Here is a 7,778-nt window from a genome sequence, read left to right as displayed (position 1 = left end):
TTGAGGAGTGGTGAACCTCTCCCCCATCCCAATCTCTGCAACCTGCTAGCAGTGGCCATCTTCCTGGGCCTCAGTCTCTGAGAACTGGTCTCCTCACTTGGACAGCCTGAGGAGACAGGGCCTATTGGGTTGGGTGCCTGGCTCCATCAAGGATGAGAGCTGGGAAGAATGTGGGAACCTTGCCCTGAAGGAGCTGCCAAATGAGATCTGTTTCTGCTTATCCAGGATGGGACATGTCAAGGTGAAAATTGTGCCCTGAGACTTTGCCCTCTCTTGACAGGGCAAGAATGATAGAAAATAACATTCATCTGGTAGAAATATATAGGAACAGTATTACCTGACCATGACCTAACTTGAAGCACAAAGGATGTGACACCAAGACATCTGTAACAACTTACCACAGCTCTCTCTGACATTTGCTTTTACATGTACTTAACTGAAAACATTCAGTAACTTTGGGTTCTTAGGGCAAGAGCCACCCACATCCTTGTATGAATCTGTAATAAACCTTTCCCTGTTCCAAACTGTAAACATTTAGTTTTGATGGGCCTCATTCTGCATCAAGCACATGGAATTGCAATTTTGATAACAACCATTCTGTCCAAGGGCCAACTTGGCCTCTCTTAAACAACAGCAGAGACTGGCCAAGAGCTCACAGTCATCCATAACATACCCACTGACTAGGCTTCCTAAACTTTAGCCATACTTCTCTTCTCTGAACTTGAGCTTTCCCCCACGCTTGAGCAAGTGCTAAGAGTCAGACATTTCTGACTCCTTTAACAGCTCCCTTCTAAGAATCAGCTCACTACAGAAAGAAACACTTCCTGTAAAACTGCTCCATCATGTGGTCTGTTCATCCATCCCACATCTTGCACCATCTCTCTCTCTCTCACACACACACACACACACACACATCCACACACACACACGCACACATACACAAACTTTCACGCACACACATAGTTCCTGCACACCCTCCTTAACTTCCATGTTAACAAAATATCTTTTTCTGTTCCATTTTGAGACACGTTAGTAACTTGTCTTCAAAGCATTCTCTCCATTGCAATCAGTTCATTTCATTTGTTCAGTTGTGTCCGACTGTGTGCAACCCCATGGACTGCAGCGCACCAGGATTCCTTGTTCATCACCAACTCCCAGAGCTTGCTGAAACTCAAGTCCATCAAATCGCCGATGCCATCCAACAATCTCATCCTCTCTCATTCCCTTCCCCTTGGCCTTAATTTCTTCATAGTGTCAGGATCTTTTCCAATGAGACAGTTCTTAGCATCAGGTGGACAAAGTACTGGAGTTGCAGCTTCAGCGTCAGTCCTTCTAGTGAATAATCAGGACTGATACCACACGTCCATGGAGTGGTGGCTGCATGGGCACAGGAGGGACTAGAGGAGCTACTTCACGTCTAGTTCAGGAGTGGTGGCAGTGAGGAGATATACCTTGTCCAAGGTATGGAGAAGTGGCTGCACTTTGCTGGAGCAGCCATGAAGAGGTACCCCACGTCCAAGATAACCGAAACCCACATAAGACAGTAGGTGTTGCAAGACAGCTTCAGAGGGCAGATAAACTGAAACCATAATGACTGAAATCTAGTCAAATTAATCACACTAGAACCACAGCCTTGTCTAACTCAATGAAATTAAGCCAGGCCCTGTGGGGCCTCCCAAGTTGGTCGGGTCATGCTGCATAGGTCTGACAGAATGTGGTCCACTGGAGAAGGAAAGGCAAACCTCTTCAGTTTTGTTGCCTTGTGATCCGCATGAAGAGTATGAAAAGGCAAAATGATAGGATACTGAAAGAGGAACTTCCCAGGTCAGTAGGTGCCCAATATGCTACTGGAGATTGGTGGTGAAATAACTCCAGAAAGGATGAAGGGATTGAGCCAAAGCAAAAACAATACCCAGTTGTGGATGTGACTGGTGACAGAAGAAAGGTCCAATGCTATAAAGAGCAATATAGCATAGGAACCTGGAATGTTAAGTCCATGAATCAAGGCAAATTGGAAGTGGTCAAACAGGAGATGTCAAGAGTGAACGTCAACATTCTAGGAATCAGTGAACTAAAATGGACTGGAATGGATGAATTTAACTCACATGACCATTCTATCTACTATGCAAGGCAGGAATCCCTCAGAAAAAATGGGGTAGCCATCATGGTCAAAAAAAGAGTCCAAAATGCAGTAGCTGGATGCAATCTCAAAAACTATAGAATGATCTCTGTTCGTTTCCAAGGCAAACCATGCAATATCACAGTATTCCAAGCCTATGCCCCAGCAAGTAACAATGAAGAAGCTGAAGTTGAATGGTTTATGAAGACTGACAAGACCTTTTAGAACTATCACCCAAAAAAGATGTCCTTTGCATTATAGTGGACTGCAATGCAAAAGTAAGAAGTCAAGAAACACCTGGAGTAACAGGAAAATTTGGCTCTGGAGTATGGAATCAAGCAGGGCAAAGACTAATAGAGTTTTGCAAAAAGAACACACTGGTCATAGCAAACACCCTCTTCCAACAACACAAGAAAAGACTCTACAGATGAACATCACCAGATGGTCAACACTGAAATCAGATTGATTATGTCATTTGCAGCCAAAGATGGAGAAGCTCTATACAGTCAGCCAAACAAGACTGGGAGCTGACTGTGGCTCAGATCATGAGCTCCTTATTGCCAAATTCAAATTTAAATTGAAGAAAGTAGGGAAAACCACTAGACCAATTAGGTATGATGTAAATCCAATTCCTTATGATTATACAGTGGAAGTGAGAAATAGATTTAAGGGACTAGACCTGACAGATAGAGTGCCTGATGAACTATGGACGGAGGTTCATGACATTGTACAGGAGACAGGGATCAAGACCATCCTCGTGAAAAGAAAGGCCAAAAAGCAAAAGGGCTGTCTGGGGAGGCCTTACAAATAGTTGTGAAAAGAAGAGAAGCGAAAAGCACAGGAGAAAAGGAAAGATATAAGAATCTGAATGCAGAGTTCCAAAGAATAGCAAGAAGAGATAAGAAAGCCTTCCTCAGTGATCAATGAAATGAAATAGAGGAAAACAATGGAATAGGAAAGACTAGACATCTCTTCAAGAAAATTCGATATACCAAGGGAACATTTCATGCAAAGATGGGCTCGATAAAGGACCGAAATTGTATGGACCTAACAGTAGCAGAAGATATTAAGAAGAGGTGATAAGTATACCCAGAAGAACTGGACAAAAAAGACTTCATGACCCAGATAATCATGATGGTGTGATCACACACCTAGGGCCAGACATCCTGGAATGTGAAGTCAAGTGGGCCTTAGAAAGCATCACTATCAATAAGGTTAGTGGCAGTGATGGAACTCCAGTTGAGCTATTTCAAATCCTGAAATATGATGCAGTGAAAGTGCTGCACTCAAAACGCGAGGTAATTTGGAAAACTCTGCAGTGGCCACAGGGCTGGAAAAGGTTAATTTTCACTCCAATCCCCTATAAAGGCAAAGCCAAAGAAGTCTCAAACTACCTCACAATTGCACTCATCTCACATGCCAGTAAAGTAATTCTTAAAATTCTCCAAAGCAGGCTTCAGCAATATGTAAATCATGAACTTCAAGATTTTCAAGGTGGTTATAGAAAAGGTAGCGGAATCAGAGATCAAATTGCCAACATCCGCTGGATCATGGAAAAAGCAAGAGAGTTCCATAAAAATATCTATTTCTGCTTTATTGACTATGCCAAAGCCTTTGACTGTGTGAATCACAGTAAACTGTGGAATATTCCATAAAAGATGGGAATACCAGACCACCTGACCTGCCTCTTGAGAAACCTCTATGCAGGTCAGGAAGAAACAGATAGAACTGGACATGAAACAACAGACTGGTTTCAAGTAGGAAAAAGAGTATATCAAGGCTGTATATTGTCACTCTGCTTATGTAATTTCTATGCAGAGTGCATCATGAGAAACTCTGGGCTGGAGGAAGCACAAGCTGGAATCAAGATTACCGGGAGAAATATCAATAAGCTCAGATATGCAGATGACACAACTGTTTTGACAGAAAGTGAAGAACAACTAAAGAGCCTCTTGATGAAAGTGAAAGAAGAGAGTGAAAAAGTTGGCTTAAAGCTGAACATTCAGAAAGCAAAGATCATGGCATCTGGTCCCATCACTTCATGGGAAGTAGATGGGGAAACAGTGGAAACAGTGTCAGACTTTATTTTTCTGAGCTGCAAAATCACTGCAGATGGTGACTGCAGGCATGAAATTAAAGGAAGCTTACTCCTTGGAAGTAGAGTTATGACTAACCTAGACAGCATATTAAAAAAAGAGAGTCTGTTGGAGAGGGTGGTGTGATTTGGGAGAATGGCATTGAAAGAAGTTAATATCATATATGAAATGAATCGCCAGTCAAGGTTTGATGCATGATACAGGATGCTTGGGGCTGGTGCACGGGGGTGACCCAGAGGGATGGTACGGGGAGGGAGGTGGGAGAAGGGTACAGGATGGGAAACACATGTACACCTGTGGCAGGTTCATGCTGATGTATGGCAAAACCAATACCATATGTAAAGCAATTAACCTCCCATTAAAATAAATATATTTATATTAAAAGTAAAAAGCAGAGATATTACTTTGGCAACAAAGGTCTGTCTAGTCAAGGCTATGGTTTTTCCAGTGGTCAGCTATGGATTGAAAGTTGGACTATAAAAAAGCTGAGCGCCAAACAATTGATGCTTTTAACTGTGATGTTGGAGAAGATTCTTGAGAGTCCCTTGGACTGCAAGGAGATACAACCAGTCCATCCTAAAGGATACCAGTCCTGAGTGTTCTTTGGAAAGACTGATGTTGAAACTGAAACTCCAATATTTTGGCCACCTGATGCAAAGAGCTGACTCATTGGTAAAGACCCTGATGCTGGGAAATATTGAGGGCAGGAGGAGAAGGGGACGACTGAGGAAGAGATGTTTAGATGGCATCACCAACTCAATGGACATGGGTTTGGGTGGACTCCGCGAGTTGGTGATGGACAGGGAGGCCTGGTGTGCTGCGGTTCATGGTGTCACAAAGAATCAGACACGACTGACAAACTGAACTGACTTCCTCTCAGTCTTTCAGTGGACACCAGTCCTTCTGTCTTCCCATTTGTATCTGCCTCTCTGAATTTAAGTGCATCAATTATTTATTATGATCTTGAAGGGGTGATCCTATAGGGGAGCATCACTGTACAGTCTGTACCATAGTCAGTGGGGGGTGGGGGTGGGGTTGGGGCTGGATTTGATGGACCACAAGTCACATCTCTCCTTAGGGTGTGCCAGCACCTATGGCTCGGAAGTACAGTGGTACCAAGTCTGAAGCAAGATGTGAGGCAGAGACTTCCTTTTCCTCAGTGGCTTTCACTGTCCTATTGGGGGCAGGGTGGGATCCCAAGTTTCTGGAGCAGAAGCCCTGAATGTCAGGCCAGATCTGGCTGTGTTCCCTCAAGTATGTACGCTCCCCTCTTCCAGCACTGCAACCCTTCCCACAGAGGGCCAACAGGAGCATGTTCTGGTTAGAAAAATACAAAAGGAGCAAATCTCCAGGCTGGCTGCTTACAGAGATCCAGGCTACCTCCAACATATGCCATCTGTGCCATCACCATCAGCATCTTCTGCCCTGCTTAAACATACTTTCTGGTCTTACCTCTTGGTCCCTCACAGCTGATCACTTCCCCCACCGTCTGCTATCCCTGCCTTGTTGAAGAGGGGTGCAATTGGGCAGTGAGGCCCTCATGGGCTCTGGGCACATACTGGGTCATCTGCTGTGGCATTCTCGCCTCCATCAGAGATCAGGTCTTCTCCTGATACGCTGCCTATGTAAGTGGCCTCCATGGGCATGACCCCGGCTCTTCCACCCGCTTGCTGCCCTGGGCCACATGCACCTCTGTTTCCCACATCCCAGCTGTCTGCCTGGTCATGGCAGCCCCTGCTCCAATGCAGATCGGCCACATGGAGTAAGCAGGGCATGTGTAAGAGTGGGCAGTTGTTGGGAAAACAGGCATCCACAAATGCAGTCTCCATCTGTCCTCTTCATTGTGGCTTGGGAGCAAGCCCCTGAGCACATGCTTCTGGAGGGGTGAGTCCGGGCTTCCCACAGACCTCCTGTTAGTCCACATAGCCCTGCAACCATGTAAGGGTGTTTCTCTTCCCTGTGTCAGACCCCAGGACTTGTGTGTCCAATATATGGCTCGAACCACTCACACCCAGGGCATATCTCCAACCATGTAATTTCCCTTATATTCTGAGTCCTCTCCCACGGGCACATGTCAGGACTTGAATCATCCTTTTCCCTTCATACCATGTTCCCTGTGGATCTTTCTTTGAGAATAAGTTTGGGAATCTTTCTGCATTTTCCAATTAGTTTTTTGAGCTAATTGTTCTACATGTTAATGGATTCTTTTTATTTCTATTCATTCGAGTATACCATGTTGCATTTCAGGTGTACAGCAAAATGATTCAGCTTTACAAATACATTTATTTGGGCTTCCCACTTGGCTCAGTTGTTAAAGAATTACCCTGCAATGAAGGAGATTTGGGTTCAATCTCTGGGTTGGGAACATATGCTCAGAGGAAAATGATGAGCTTCTCCAGTATTCTTGCCTGGAGAATCTCATGGACAGATGAACCTAGCAGGCTACAGTCCATAGGGTCACAAAGAGTAGGGCACATCGAATCAACTGAGCGTGCACAGGCACACATACATATATCTATTCCTTTACAAACTCTTTTTCCATTTATGTTGTTACAGAATTTCTAGCAGAGTTGCCTGTGGTTTTGTAGTAGGTCCTTGTGGTTATCTATTTTATATATACTGGTGTCTATATATATGTTAATCCCCAACTCCCAATTCCTCCCCCCGCCCCAACTTGCCATTTGGTAACCTTCAGCTTGGCTCTATGTAGATGTGTTTTTGATGTTCTTTGGGGGAGGCAGTTTAATCATTTGAAGTCGTCCTACTTTTCTATTTTTGCTTTTGTTGCCTATGCTTTTGGTGTCACATACATAAAATCACTTCTAAGATCAATGTTTACAACTTCTCCAGGATGTTTTCTTCTAGTTGATGTATAATTTCAAATCTTGCATTTAAATATTTAATCCACTCTGAGTTTAGTTTTTTATGTGGTATAAGGTAAGGGTCTTCTTTCAGTCTCTTGCATTGAGATTTCTGGTTGCCCATGGCAGTTAATTGAAGAGATGGTGAGGTGAAACTTAATCATGATCATCTCAAGGCAGTAATGAGTGACAAGCCTGTAGGAAAGACACTGGAGTGAGGGACTTGGCCAGGAGAATGTAAAGTTTGGGGATTCCCACTTGATTCCCACTGATACGTGGATGTGATCCTGGGCAGATGCGTTCTGACTCTAGGCACATAGACATGTTCTTGACCTCTGCCGATCAAGGGAAACCTCTGGGCCAGCAGTATTGTGCACTCATCGTGAGTCCATGGGCGCTGCTTTGGCTTTTGCATTTGGTGTCATGCAAATGGGTGGTCGTATTACAAAGACATAGCGTTCCTCTTGATGACTGATAAAATAAGCTTCTCATTTAAGTTCCTTTGACTTCTGATCCACTTTCTAGTTTATGGTTTTTACTATATTTTCAAACAGATTCTTGGATATACTTGGCAGAAGAGAGTGATTCTCTCCCTTACAGTCTTAGATAATCCAACTTCTGATAATATTTTATATCACCACACTGTTGATTTCTAATCCGTTTACCTCTCTGGCATGCATTTCTTATAAGATACATGCTCAA

The 7,778-nt window shown here is 43.9% G+C and overlaps 1 pseudogene; it reads left to right on the top strand.

Annotated features, from left to right (window-relative positions):
- The window catches only part of LOC139182025 (craniofacial development protein 2 pseudogene), a 5,178-nt pseudogene extending 2,248 nt beyond the window's left edge, over nucleotides 1–2,930 (top strand).
- The last annotated feature ends 4,848 nt before the right edge of the window (nucleotides 2,931–7,778 follow it).

Source organism: Bos indicus, unplaced genomic scaffold (assembly GCF_029378745.1).
Source record: "Bos indicus isolate NIAB-ARS_2022 breed Sahiwal x Tharparkar unplaced genomic scaffold, NIAB-ARS_B.indTharparkar_mat_pri_1.0 scaffold_63, whole genome shotgun sequence".
In the NCBI taxonomy this organism is placed as follows: Eukaryota; Metazoa; Chordata; class Mammalia; order Artiodactyla; family Bovidae; genus Bos; species Bos indicus.
This window is presented reverse-complemented; position numbering and strand designations above follow the sequence as displayed.